This window comes from Anolis sagrei, chromosome 4, assembly GCF_037176765.1.
Source record: "Anolis sagrei isolate rAnoSag1 chromosome 4, rAnoSag1.mat, whole genome shotgun sequence".
In the NCBI taxonomy this organism is placed as follows: Eukaryota; Metazoa; Chordata; class Lepidosauria; order Squamata; family Dactyloidae; genus Anolis; species Anolis sagrei.
Window position 1 is genome coordinate 219,764,543 of NC_090024.1, and position 15,298 is coordinate 219,779,840.

Below are 15,298 nucleotides of genomic sequence, written 5' to 3' on the forward strand. Positions count from 1 at the left end.
ACTTCTCTCATGTCCCCGCATGGGAAGCTGGAGCTGGCAGACGGGAGCTCACCCCGTTCCCCGGATGTGGTCCTACCGGCACAAGGGTTTGACCCACTGCACCAATTGAGAATCTAGGTTAACTTTTTATCCCTGGCTGAGGCGTGACTGGTCTGTGCCTGGTGGGGAGCGCCACTCGGGACTCTCTCGCCGCCCAGCCAGGCCAGTGCTGGACACGGGACATTCCCCACGGAAGAGCCACTTCGCCCACTGCCTCCATGGTCTCCAGAAAGGAGCGCACAGCGCCCTTCCCTTCCCGGACGCGAACGGAGAGACAAAGCCGCAAGTGCTCTTTGAAGCCGGGGAGCCCAGTGCCTTCCTCCCTCGGAACCCAGGGAAGCCTGCAGACCGGCTCCCATCCAGCAAAGTGGGAGACCCAGATCCCAGCGCGAGAGGCTACCCCCACATCCCTGGGCGGGGAATCCCTTTGGAAACTCTCCACTCGGAATGCCCAGGAGGCGCCAGATACCCTCTGCGCGTGTGGAAGCTCAGCAGGGTCAACCCTGGTCAGGACCCAGATGAGAAACATGCCAGGCTCTAATTCAGAGGAAGGAAGCGTCCAAAACCATCTCTGAGTCTTCCTCGCCCTATCAAATGCATGGGAGGAGAGACCACAGAGGGAGGGATGGCAGGCTCTCTTTCAGCCACTTCGGAGTGTTCCTGGCCCAAGAAAAATGGACTGCTGGGGGTCGAGGAGGAAAGGCGCAGATGCTCGAGGCCCTAAGTGTGTGGAAGCTCAGCAGGGCCAGCCCTGGTCAGTAACCAGAGGGGAGACGAACAGGGAGTGCATGCAAAGCTCTAATTCAGAGGAAGGAAGCGTCCAAAACCATCTGAGTCTTCTCCCTCGCCCAAGGAAAACCCTTGGGAGGGGAGACCACAGAGGGATAGATGCCAGCCTCTCTTTCAGCCACTTCTGAGTGTTTCTGGTCCAAGAAAAAAGGACTGCTGGGGGTCGAGGGGGGAAGGCGCAGATGCCCGAGGCCCTAAGTGTGTGGAAGCTCAGCAGGGCCAGCCCTGGTCAGTCCCCAGAGGGGAGACGAACATGCAAAGCTCTCCCTCGCCCAAGGAAAACCCTATCCAATGATTGGGAGGGGAGACCACAGAGGGATAGATGCCAGCCTCTCTTTCAGCCACTTCTGAGTGTTCTTGGCCCAAAGAAAAAAGGACTGCAGGGGGTTGTGGGGGGAAGGAAGGCGCAGATGCCCTGGGTCCCCTTCCGCGGCTCGGTTTCCCTCCTCCTCCTCCTCCTCCTCCTCCTTTGGGCCAAACTCACCTGTCCGCGGTCAAAGGCGCGGTGGAGGCGGCGGCAGCCCCATGTCCCGACGCTTCTCGGCTTCAGGAGCCGGCACGGCGTGGCATGGCATCCTCCCTCCTTCCCTCGCTCCCTGCTGCGCTTCTTTCCCCCTCGGCTTCCCGAGGCTCTCTGACCGGGTGCGGGGCCCCTGGGCTGGCCTTTCTGGGCCGGCGTTCCTCGCCTGGGCGCCTCCCTCTTCTTCTTCTTCCTCCTCCTCCTCCTCTCTTCTTATTCCTCTCCCTTTTGCGCCTTCTCCTCCCCGCCGAGGGCTTTACACCTCCGCCAGACCATCCTCGCTCCCGTTGTGGCTGCTTCTGGTGGGAGAGTGACCAAGCCCCGCTGGAAGGAGGCAGCGTCGGGATCCCATTTCAAAACAGAGCGGGGAGGGAGGGAGGGAGAGAGAGGAGGGAGGAGCGCCTCGCTCATTGACTTCCAAGAAGAGCCTCCTCCTCCTCCCTCTCCTCCTCCTCCTCCTCCTCCTCCTCCAACCTTGACGCCATTCCCTCCGCGGCTCCGAGGGGGAGGAAACCTGTTCCACCGGCCCCCCTCCCGGCATTTGTTCAAAGTCCAAGTTGGAAAGAGAGAGAGAGAGAGAGAGAGAGAAGAGGAAAGGCGTCCCAGCTGATCTCTTCCAAATATACACGCGCCTCTTTCCCAGACGGCAGGCGCGCTGAGACTTTTCCCAAGGACCTCATCACACTAGGGAATGAATCCACTTTAAATCCGGTTGCTGCCTCCTGCAGAATTCTCGGGTTTGTAGTTTAGGGAGGAGCCTTTCACAGCCAGGTTTAGCACAGCTGGTAAATCACCAGCAACTATAAGATCTGTCAATCCAAAGGTTGCAAGTTCCAAGCCCTAGGTTGGCATGATCAGTCAGCCCTGCTCACTGTTTACCTAAGGAGTCCCCAGTGGCGCAGGACTGAAGACCAACAGGTCGCAGGTTTGAATCCGGGGAGAGCATGGATGAGCTCTCTCTATCAGCTCCAGCTCCCCATTGTAGGGACATGAGAGAAGCCTCCCACAAGGATGGTAAAACATCAAAACACCAGGGTGTCCCCTGGGCAACGTCCTTGCAGACGGTCAATTCTCTCACACCAGAAACGACTTGCAGTTTCTCAAGTCACTCCTGACACGACACCCCCCCCCCCCCATTTATCTAAGCATCCAAAATCAGCTTTAGCTGTAATGAGAGAAATTAGGTACCACCAAACCAAAAGTGGGGATGGTGTTTTATGACGCCATAAAGAAAAGATCAGAAAATGCTGGGCAATCAAAAAGAAAGGAGGGGAAAAGTATGATAGCTGGGACCAAGTGCTGGTAGCGCTACACTGATTCCACAATGCTGCTTCGCCATCTCTAATAGCATAATCCAGTGGCAAGATGTCACTGAACTCAGATAACGCAGGCAGGACACAGATAACAGTGAAGTAATGCTTCCCTGTTTATTGTCCCCCCCCCTTTCTGTCCTCCCCTTCTGTCCCCCCCTTTCTGACCCACATTGGGCTCGTCTTCTGTTCCTACAAACTGTCTTGCTGACTCTGCCAAGCCTGCATCTCTCACTCTGCCCGGTCTCACTCTGCCCGTCTCGATCACGTGGTCACACGTGTGTTCCCCATTCACAACCACCATTGCGGAATCAGCGTAGCACTACCAGCACTCAGTCCCAGCTATCATACTTTTACCGAAGGAGGAAGTCCTGGTGGCTCTTCATCATAGAGAATGGAGCAACAGCACACCTGTAGCTGGACTCAACTTCCTTGGCACCAAAAACAGCTGCACACTCACTGAGTCAATAACACCTCCTTTCTGTTCTGTCTCTGTATTGTCTATACAGAGCATCATTGAATGTTTGCCATGTATGTATGCTGTGGTCTGCCCTGAGTCACTTTTGGGGTGAGAAGGGCGGAATATAAACAAAGTGTTAATATTATTAGTGTTATTATTCATTCGCTAGTGTGATTCAAGAGGAGGAATTTCGCTTCCCCAAATCCCACTTCCCCAAATCCCACTTCCCCAAATCCCACTTCTCCCGCCACCAACCAATTGTTGTGAGTTTTTCGGGCTGTATGGCCATGTTTCAGAAGCATTCTCTCCTGACATTTTGCCTGCATCTATGGCAGGCATCCTCAGAGATTGTGAGGTGTTTCCTTTTGGGTGAGAAAGAACAGCACCACATGAAGTCCTCTCTTGTCTCCTCCACAAAGGCCACATTACGCGCTCATTTTCGCACACGTTTCTTGTGAGGAGAAAACACCCTGAATAATAGAGCTCCCAGCCTGGCCAAGGCTTCCCCTGATGACAAGAGGGATCTCTCTCTCTCTCTCTCCTCTCTCCCTCTCTCTCCTGTTGCTTCAAGCAAATGTTAGACTATGAAGAGATGCCAAAAAAAGAAAAGAAAAAAAAGAGCTTGCATAACTTGGCTCTTGCCAATGATTCTTTGTGGGTTTCCCCTGGAATGCACCTGAACTGGGAACAAGATGACTGTGCAATAAAGGATCTCAGTAACCCCCCCCCCCCCTTCCCGGCAAGGAAGAGATGGTGAAGTTAGAAAGGGGAAAGTTCAGGGTGCATCTACATCAAGTCGGAGCACTGCATCAAGTCAGAGCATTGTGACCCCCACTGACAATGGACCTGGACCACATTTGGCACATAGAACCCCCATGACAAAAGGAAAATACTGGAGAGGTTTGGAGGGAATTCACCTTGATTTATAGCTGATGTAGCTACTGGGATTTATTATTCACCTGCAATCAAAGAACACTGTGACCCCCACTGACAATGGACCTGGACCACATTTGGCACACAGAACCCGCATGACCAAAGAAAAATACTGGAGAGGTTTGTAGGGAATTCACCTTGATTTATAGCTGTTGTAGGTACTGGGATTTATAGTTCACCTGCAATCAAAGAGCACTCTGGACCCTACCAATGATGGCCCTGGACCTAACTTAGAACACACAACCCCCCATGACCAACAAAAAGTACAGGACAGCTTTCGGGGAAATTCACCTTGAATTATAGGAATCATAGATCATCCACATCCAGAGATGAATGCAAATAACAATGGATCTACTCCAAATTCAGCACGCATAGCCAATATGTCAAAATTAGAATACTGGTGGGGTTTTTTTTTTTGGGGGGGGGGATAGGCCTTGACATTTGTTAGTTATAGGTACTGGGATTTATAGTTCACCTGCAATCAAAGAGCACTCCTAACCCTATTGACAATGGACCTGGACCTGAATTGGCACACAGATCCCCCTTGACCAACTGAACGTATGGGAGGGATTTGACAGGACTGACCCACTATGGTGAGAGTTGTAATTCATCCTGCAACCAGAGAGCACACTGAACCCTACCAATGATGCATCTAGAGCAAACTTGTCCAACATTACAAACTTTAAGTATTGATGGAGTTTCAGAGGATTAACCTGGCATGATGTGAATTTTAGTTTACCCACAACCTTATGCATTACCTGGGCAACGGGTAATGTGTGTGTGTATATATATATCTGCCGCCACCATCTCTCTGGACTGGGGGCAGTTTACACTCGGCACAAAGTGCCTAAAAACAGAACATAAAATATAACATATAAAATACAATTGAATAAAACATATAGGCATATAAGACAACAACTTAAGACTCAGTCAAAACAGCGCTTCCTTTATGGTGTTGCCAGATAACTCTACTCTAAGTAGAGTTATGCAGGAATACAAGATTGAACCTGATCAAATCTGGGGAAATTTACCCTTGTGCACACACAGTAACACAGCCCTGGTTCTGAAAATGCAATGCAGAACATGGCACTGGAGGACCTGCAATGATACACTGAAATATTTACTAGGTTCGGTAGTCTTTTATGTGTAAATATTTTAAACAGAGATTAGCCAAGACTTGGTCTCACTGGGAACTGAATATATATTGCCTTCAACAATACATATATATTGAATATCTCTGTTGTGGAACTGTTATATCTGGCTGGACCACAACAGGAAAAAGACTGACCTTCTTACTGTGCAAGTATTTATTTGGACAGGGAATTGCTAAAATGAGATGTGCATATTTGGTTCCCAAGCAGCAATTCTAAAGGTTAAATGAACGACAAGATAATGCTGTGTTGTCTCAAAACAGTATCAATTCTGGGGGGAAAGTGGGATGTAAGCAACACCCTAAGGGCATCAGATCCCACCAGATCTTGGAAACTAAGTAGGATCAATCCTGGTCAGCACTTTGATGGGAGACTGCGAAGGAATACCAGGTGCAGTAGGCTATATTTCAGAGGAATGAACTGGCAAAACCATCTTTGACTATTCCTTGCCTAAGAAAATACGATGCAATTCATGGGCCATCATAAGTCACTTGAAGGTGCATCATATAAATAAAAGCTAGCTCTTATCTTCTTTTAAAGGTGAATTACAACAAATATCAGGAAATATGGACAAATGCATGCACAACATCCTTTGGCAGTTGTTTCCTGTTCCCATCTCCATGAGCAGAATTAGTGATCCCGTGCTCTCTGGATGCTTTGGACTGGAATTCCCATAATCCCTGACCACTATCCATTCTGCTTCAGTCTCCGGGTGGCTACAGTCCAGAATATCTGGAGGACACCAGGTTGTCTATGTCTGTCTTCACTGCGTAACTCATAGCTTCCTTGATAAAATATTTAAAACTAAATAAAGCTTCTTAATTTTCCCCTCCAAAGTGTTTATTATGGTATTTTGTTCTTCCTTCCCAAGTGCACACTGAATACTTTATGAATAAACCGAATCTCGTAACACATAAAGAGATTTTCTACTTAAGAGTTGTTGCAGAAGTAAAGGCAAAAGAGAAGGGACGGGTGGTATTCTCTGCTAATAGGAAGCTAAAGGGAGATAAAATGGACAAGGGAAAGTTTTAAAACATTATCAATTTTATTTTATTTTATCCCCTTTCAGCTGTGGATAGGGTGGTTTCAAAAAAAACTGAGTATTGGACTATAACTCTGGTATCCTGGGTTCAAATTCCCACTCTGCCATGGAAACCGTTGAGCCACTGAACTTGCTGACCTGAAGGTGGCAGTTTGAATCTGTGGGAAGGGGTGAGCTGTTAGCCCCAGCTCCTGCCAACCTAGCAGTTTGAAAACATGCAAATAACGATGGATCTACTCCATATATGCAGTTCGATTGGCATATATGTGAGTACTTGTCGATGTTATTGTTGGTGGAAGTGTTTTTTGTATAGGTGTGGATTCACTGATGTGTGTATCATGTGTGTATATATGTGGAAAACTTCAATAAAAATTTAATAATAATAAAAGAAAACATGCAAATGTGAGTAGATCAATCGGAAAGGCAAACAGGCACTCCAAGCAGTCATGCCGACCACAGGACCAGGAGGTGTCTATGGACAACACGGGCTCCTCAGCTTAGAAATGGAGATGAACACCTTCCCCAGAGCTGGATGTTGAACATCGCCTTCAGAAACCAGAGATGAATGGGGAAGTCTTTGCCTTTGTGTTTGTTTGTGAATCTCTGTGACTTTCTGTTAATTATATCAAGGCATTGAATGTTTGCTTGTGTTTGTATATACTGTAATCCAATCTGAGCCCCTCTGGGAGATAGGGTGGAATATAAATGAAGTGTTGTTGTTGTTGTTGTTGTTGTTGTTGTTGTTGTTGTTAACCCACTCAGTGACCTTGAACAAGTCACACATTCCCAGCCTCAGAGGAAATCAAAGAAAAAACCTTCTGAACTAAACTTGCAAAGAAAACTCTGATAGGTTTGCCTTAAGGTCGCTGTAATGAGAAATGCCTTGAAGACACACAACAGCCGGTTTAAAAATTATATTTGGATTAAATTAAATGCAAAATCCAAACAACTGTCATGTAAAAATGGCCCACAAGGGGATCGTGAAATATTATTTCTGGGTGTTTTTTTAAAAATAATAATAAAATAGCATGGTGCAACAATCTGGCCTATAATAAAAAAAAGTAGCATAGATAGAAACAGAATCCAAATGTTTTCCTTTGTTTTAGTCACTTCATATACTTTCCCCACAGCACATTATTTTGTTAGGGTGTTTGTGGAAGATATATGGCCCATCCTATGGACTCTAATGTCTGATAGTCTGTTTCTTTTCATCACACCATGAAAAATCAGCTTCTCATTATAACATAGGACAATGGTTTTAATGTTGACTTCTTTTTAAAAGTGCCATGGAGTGTGGAAAAGAGCTTAAAATAGAAAGCAGTAATGTCATAATCACTAATGTCATCAGCAAAATCCATCACAATGGATCTTCCATTTTAACAAAAGGTACAGATTTTCTCAGCCAGTATATGCTGTTCCAATCAATATTAATGGAAGTTACACAAGTGCATTAAAGGGATAATGTACCCCCTGGTTGGTAACAAGCTTGAAAAGTAAATAGGGCTTTCTATTGAAGGGGAAGGGCCCTCTATTTCATATGTCAAAAGCAGCTGGCTTCCTGGTGCTGTGACAAAAAGACCTGGTATGCCTCTTGTTTAGTGGAATTTTTATAATCACTTCACTGTAGTGATATTGTTAAGATTTAGGAAGAACATTTTAGTACTTTCAAGATAATTCGACTTAACACACGATAGGTCTAGATTACATGACAGAGTTAAACAATGTGTTGCTTAAAAACAAGATTATATGAAATTTATAGGAAGAAACAATCATTTCATATACGAATGTAGTTTCTATGCACATACAAATCCATATGTAAAATGGATTCTGGAAGGATGTGAATACCCTTGGCATCTGTTGGGGTTTAGTTCCAAAATCCATAGATACTCAAATCCTGTTATAAACAATGGTAGGATAAAATGAGGCCCCTTATATAAAAAAGGCAAAAGCAAGGTTTGTTTTTTGGAATTTTAGTTTTGAATATTTCCAAGCCATGAATTGTTGAATCCATGGTAACACAATCCATGGATATCCGGGACAGACTGTAATTTACCATCAACTGATTAAATTCCCAGCTCAGCCATATTCTTACTCAATGGCTTTATGAAAGTTTCTGCTCTCTCCTCCTCCTCCTTCCATTCTCCGTCTGTAAAAAACTGGAACAGCATTCTGGCCTCTTACAGAATGGGTAGATTTGTACTCCACCAGAACTCCATCTTTTGCAGAATGTTTAATGTGCATTGCCTGCTGCAAGCAAAACAAACAATTGACCTCAAATGGTCAATTCCTTCATTCATTTATTTACCTTATTTCTACCCCGCTCTATCTCACTGGGGGGGACGGGGGACGGGGGGGGAGGACTCAGAGAGACTTTCAGTTTTGGCAAATATTCAATGCCACAAACTACACAAAAAGCAAACAATACATAACTATTTAATTGTTTAAAATAAATAAAGATATAAAATACAATGAAAACAATGAAAATAATTAAAACAAGTTAAACAAAGCACCAATCCCGAAATCATAATCCAAGCTGCTTCCTATGTCTGTACTGTGAAGGTATATTGCACTTTAATTATGCTTCTCTCCAAACCCTCCAAAGCCAGATTTCTTTCTTTTTTTAAAAGAAATTTTATTGAAATTTTCTGAAACTAACAAACCAGCGAAAGAGTGAGAACAATACCAATATAGAAAGAAGAAAGACAATAGAGAGAGAAAAAACCTTAAAAAGTAAAGCCAGATTTCTAAAGACCAGAAGAGAGGAGCCCGATATAATATCGCTAGGGCGGGAGTTTCACAGCCGAGGGGCCATGACCCAGAAGGCCCTGTCTCTCATCCCCCACCAATCACGCCTGCAAAGGGGGTGGGATCGAGAGCAGGGCCTTCCTGGCAAATCTTAATGCTGAGTTGGTTCATAGAGGGCCAGGTAAGCTGGGCTAGAACTGTTTCGGCTTTTATAGGCTAAAGCCAGCACTTTGAATTGTGCTTGGTAGCAAACTGGCGGCCAGTGGAGCTGACACAGCAAGGGAGTTGTATGCTCCCTATACGCCGCTCTAGTGAGCAGCCGGGCTGCCGCCTGTTGGACTACTTGAAGCTTCTGAACAGTCTTCAAAGACAATCCCACATAGAGCATGTTGTAGTAGTCTATAAGATGTAACGAGAGTGTGGACTACCGCGGCCAAGTCTGGCTTCCCAAGGTACAGGTGCAACTGGCGCACAAGTTTTAATTGTGTGAAGACTCCCCAGGTCATCCCCAAGACCTGGGGTTCCAGGCTCAGCGTGGAATCCAGGAGAACTCACAAGCTGTGAACCTGAGACTTCAAGGGGAGTGTAACTCCATCCAGCACAGGCTGTAACCCTACACTCTGTTTGGCCTTTTCAACTGACCAGGAGTACCTCTGTCTTGTCTTGTGTTTTTGTTTATTCGTTCAGTTGCTTCCAACTTTTCGTGACCTCATGGACCAGCCCACACCAGAGCTCTGTTGGCTGTGGCCACCCCCAGCTCTTTCAGAGTCAAGCCAGTCACTTCAAGGATACCATCCATTCACCTTGCCCTTGGTCCGCCTCTCTTCCTTTTCCCTTTCATTTTCCCCAGCATCATTGCATTCTCCAAGCTTTCCTGTCTTCTCATGATGTGGCCAAAGTACTTCACCTTTGCCTCTAATACCCTTCCCTCTAATGAGCAGTCAGGCTTTATTTCCTGAAATATGGACTGGTTTGATTTTCTTGTGGTCCAAGGCACTCTTGGAATTTTCCTCCAGCCCCACGGTTCAGAAGCGCCTATCTCCCTTTGCTCAGCCTTCCTTATGGTCCAGCTCTCGCATCCGTAGGTTACTATGGGGAATACCATTGCTTTAACTATGTCTTGTCTGAATTCAATTTCAATTTGTTCACCCTCACCTAGATCGTCACTGCTACTATCTTTTGCAATTGTCTAAGTGAGTTGGCTATGACAGTTTTCCATCACTTTCAAATTCTCTGTATATTGTTATATCCTTTAAAAAAATCCGGCACGTTTGCAATAATTATCTGGAGACGAGTGAAATGGTCCATTGTGCTTTTGAATCACACATGAAAGAGAGAACAAACAGAAAGAAAAGAAATGAAGTTTATGTCCTAGACTAGAATAAGGACAGAAAATGTGAGCATGTATAATAAATCAAAGATTTGGTGAATAAAAAGAAAAAAAATGATTCCTACATCACCTTCAAGTCACAAAGCTACCTTATACGCAGTAAGAGCACCTAGATCAGCCTTGCTACATTAATGGCACCTTGTCCAAGCAGATATATTTCCAAGTTCTGGTGTCAATAGCAACTTGTAGACTGAATGTGTGGTGCTCCACATCTCAGTATGTGAGTTATCTGCAGTGATACCTTTTTAACGGGAGATATTTGAGGCTGAAAATGTTCAATGTGCTATAGCACCAGGCTATTACCTGCTCAAGTCTGCAGCATCTTGACTTGAGCCATGACCAAAGGCTTATTTTCTGTCCACTTCAATCTTCCATTTAGTGTTGCTGGGAGTTCAGCTTTTATTATTGTTATGTTTTTTGTATTAAAAATGTAAAATCTCTCTTCAGACTTGCAGAAACCAAGGTGCTGTACAAGAGTGTAATCAGTATTGTCATACTTTATACAATAAAAACAACAGCATGCAACAAAAGCAGATTAAAACAAAAGTGGGAATCAAATATAATAAAACAGCTTGTATTGTATTTAGGAGGAGTCTGAGCTGTCTGCAGAAATCCAATTATATTTGTCATGGAATGTTATTGAAAATATAAAACACAGTCGCAGCCAATACTATCTGAAAGACAAAAACAAAACACTTATTTTGCTGCTTCAACATGTACTGGAACTCTTTAGCCATTCTGTACCTTATCTCAACCCACTGCCATTTGGTGCCCTTGAAGCTGCATTGGATTGTTGACTCCCAAAAATCTGGTGGGGATAGTGGAAGTTGTAGTCTGATAGGTTGGGAAAAGCTGTCATAAATAAATATATGGCAGTACAATACATTGTAATATTACATAGTATTATAGTATAAAATTTCCTTCACTAGAGGTGGATTGATTTAATCAAGGAAACTACGACTTCAAGTTTGCTGAGCAGGACTGTTAATAACAAAGTCTTTTCAAAGGTCTCTCATCCATAGTAAAATATTTACTTGACATAAAATAACAACAGAACTAGGTCTTTATTCAACATAGATACCGCTATAAATAGGAATAATATTTTTTAAAATAAGCTACTACATCAAAAACAACTATAAAGACTATTTAAAAATATTTAAATTTTAACAAATAAGGAAAACATAGCTACATCTTTGGAAGTAAGCTCATTTTCTCTTTGGAAGTAAGCTCATTTTCCTATTTGGGAGCAGCCACCAAGAAAGCCCTTCTTTGTGTCCTCAGGTACATCTCTGCTGTAGAATTAATGCAGTTTGACACCACAAATCACAAGGTTTGTAATTTGGTGAGACACCTGTACTCTTTGGCAGAGAAGACTATAGACTAGACATGGGTAAACTAAGGCCAGATGGGGCCAGATGCATCCCCCTGGGTGCTTACCTCAGGCCCTCCTCATTTTCCCTGTCTTCTTGGCATAAGGACACTGTGGCCCACCACGTCCTTATGACAAATAGACAAGGGAGGAAGGCAAGCAGCCGCTGAGAGCCCTCTGGAGCTCTCTCAGCCACCACCTGTCTTGCCCTACTCTTGGCATAAGGATTGGAGGAGTATGGGGAGGAGGATCGGGGTAATCACTGTATGTCCTACCTTCCTCCCAGCATAAGGATGGGGCAAGCAGCCCCGTCCTTATGCTGGGTAGACAACCTGAGGATAACCCGGCCCCTGACCTGCCCCCCTCCTGGCCTGGCCCTTTCCCGGGGAAGTGCCGGCCGAGCATGTCCCCAGCCCCCCACCTCCTAGCTTGGCCCTCCTGGCCACAATGTGGCCCCAAGGCAAAAAAGTTTGCACATGCCTGCTATAGACATAAGAGTACAGCTGCTGTAATTCCACAGCATTGAGCCATGACAGTTAAAGCAGTGTAAAACTGTGTTAATTCTACAACAGAGATGCATTCAGTATCAAACATGCCTGTGACAGAGGTGCAACTGGGAAAAGCCAATTCCCCAGACATCACAAAACCTGGACAGGCTCATAAGGGGAGACACAGCCTTTCAGATAACCCAGAGGATTATCTATAGGCCTTTAGAGATAATGACTTTGAATTATGTCTGGAAACAGACTGGTAGACAACAATTCTGTAATAACAGAGAATTATATTTTCCGCACAACCAACCCAAATCAACAGCCTAGGTACCGCATTTTGGACCCACAAAAAGTTCTTGCACACTTTACAGAGGTAACCCCATGTTGAGTGAGGTACAGAAATAAAAACAGGGTGAAATGAATGCATATGTTGCCATGGTCACCTCCGACGCCTCCAGCACTTTTGACAACTGCACACTGAATTCACTATAGAACCCAATCAATTCCAAAATATATTTGCATAGAATCATGATATAAATATCTCAGGAACAGGAGGTTGAATCTGCAGGTTGAAATGCCTCAATATAAATGTTGACAATATCTCATAGTGATGCATATATGTTGCTTAGCAGCACACTTTTGGTGGTAATAATTAAATAGTGAAGATGCTGAGGAAACTTAGAATCATAGCGGAAGTGGCATTAAATTACTTAGAGGATATTGATTAATACAACTCATCTAGCTGCTTAACAATATAGTAATCTATCTTTCTCTGATGTCCGGTCACCCCCTCCACCCATGATTAACATACAAAATGTTATTGCTGCAATGAAATGGAAGCACAGATGCTAGATTAATAAATGTATAACTGAGTATTAAAATGATTAATGTGGCTGGACAGGAGACAGTGAAAATCTATACAGAAGATGCACATTAAATGACCATTTTAATGAATAGAGGATTTATACAACAAAGAAGCAAGCGCAAAGGTAGTCTCAATTCCCCTCACCTTTTTCATGGCAAGAAGCCTCCTTGCATTCAACATCCAGCTTAGAAGGAGGAATAGTAGAGATTCAGCAATGAACAAGAAAGATTAACTTCCTGATTTCATAGTTGTTTGCCTAGAAATCCTACCAAATTCAATAGGATTTACTCCTGGGCAATGTGCAAAGGACTGCTGTTGTGGAAACTCAATTTCTTGAGAAGCCTTCTCTGTCAGTCATATCCAAAAGTGTGTATTTGTATTCTAAATGAATGGGAAAATGAATGAATGAGCTCTGTTTGTTCATTCACTGTTACACAGATATCAACACATGGGAATATAAACGTATCAAACGGAAGCCAATGAATATTTATTCATTTGTTCTGAGGTATTTTTCAGGACAGCCATTGCTTTGAATTGGATATGATAGCTCCCATTTTGTCCTCAGTTGATGTAAAGATCACAGGACTAGATGGAAGAAGAAATAGGGAGACTCATTTGAAGACCTGGTTAGTTTGGAACATAATAGTGGTGTCTTCTGAGCCTCTAGAAGGGAAAATTTAACTGGTGCCTGTGATTTTGGGGGTGGCTAGGAGAGTTCTTGCAAACGGCAAGCCATTTGAGTAGAATATATAGAAGAGAGCAGATGGAAATTATATCTTCTGTTGCAGTGAAAAGAAAGGAGCCGCAGTGGTGCAATGGATTAAACCCTTGTGCCAGTTGAACTGTTGACCTGAAGGCCAGCGGTTCAAATCCGTGAGAACGGGTGAGCTCCCACCTGTCAGCTCCAGGTTCCCATGTCCCATAAGGATTTGGCGGGCCACCATGGGGACATGAGAGAAGCCTCCCACAGGATGGTAAACATCCAGGAGTCCCCCAGGCAACGTCGTTGCAGAGGGCTAATTCTCTCACACCAAAAGTGACTTCCAGTTTCTCAACTCACTTCTGACACAAAAAAGTCAAAAGAAAAGCTAGTGAACGTAGTTCCAACAACATGGAAACAAGCAAACAAGGACAAAAAACAACACTAAACAAAAAACAGAACATTAATTTACCCAGTCATGCTCTTTATCAGCAACTCAAAACAAAAACAATATTCCCAAAATAAAGAATAAACACAATTTATTTGTTATGTTGTGTCAACTTCCACTTATCACAGCCCTATGAATGAGAGCTCTCCTATGGGCCTCTGCTATTAACAGCCCTACTCAGAGTTTGCAAACTCAGGACTGCAGCTTCCTCGATTGAGTCAATCTGTCAAGTCGACTTTTTCCTGTATTGCATTCCGCTTTAATGAGCATTATTTTCTATTCCAATGAGTCATATATTTTCACTGTATGTCCGAATTATGATAAATTTAGTTTAGTCATTGTGGTTTCTTGTGGGAGTTTAGGTTTTATTGCTCCTGGCTCTTTATCAGGTTTTAAAAAGCAGGAAAATGTGCCCACATTTCACTGCAGTCTTCGTCTTCTCCAAGTGGCATTCACCAATAGAGATGGCAGCTTTGGAATCATCACCCATTGCTGAGCTTTTTAGCAATGGTTGAATAGATATGTACACTGCGAAAGGCATTTCATGATGATTCCCCTCACACCCCTAACCAATTTGGTATCAAAAAAAACAAGCATACAGTCATTTTTTTTGTTTGGTTAGTCAACAAATATTCTTTGTAGGTCGCCAACTTACATTGGGAAGGGGGATGAATAATTTGTAATAGAGAGGTTTCCTGTCTTCTCAGAATTCTGTATTATGTCTGGTCAACTACAATGACAAGAGATTGCCCTAGAGCAGATGTGGGACAATGCAGCCCCACGGTTGTTGTCTTGCCAGTCCCAGCAGTCCTTTAGAGCCATATCTCTTTAGAATCACATCTTGCTGTCTTTGCTTTATCTGCCAAACAGTGCAAAGAAAAGGAAAGGGAGACACTGCAACTGGTACAGTTTATGAGCTTAAATGATGGAAACAGCAAATTAACAGTTTGCAGTTCTTTACTTTGGCACTAGATGGCACAGAAAAGCATTAGGTATAAGAAAAAGTGTTTGGTTGCAAATTTCAATATAGCATTCATATTTGGTAA

At 44.1% G+C, this 15,298-nt stretch overlaps 1 protein-coding gene across 3 annotated transcripts in view; it reads right to left on the reverse strand.

The window, feature by feature from the left end:
- SULF2 (sulfatase 2) overlaps nt 1-15,298 on the reverse strand; it is a 350,055-nt gene that overhangs the window by 136,890 nt on the left and 197,867 nt on the right. Inside the window, exon 1 of one of the 3 annotated variants that reach the window (XM_060772159.2) lies at nt 1,313-1,736. The exons of 1 other annotated variant lie outside the window; for it this stretch is intronic. The gene's annotated coding sequence lies outside the window, so the exon portion shown is untranslated. Of the gene's footprint in view, nt 1-1,312; nt 1,737-15,298 lie in introns of those variants that run through there. One more of the 3 variants, XM_060772157.2, reaches the window with a different exon arrangement.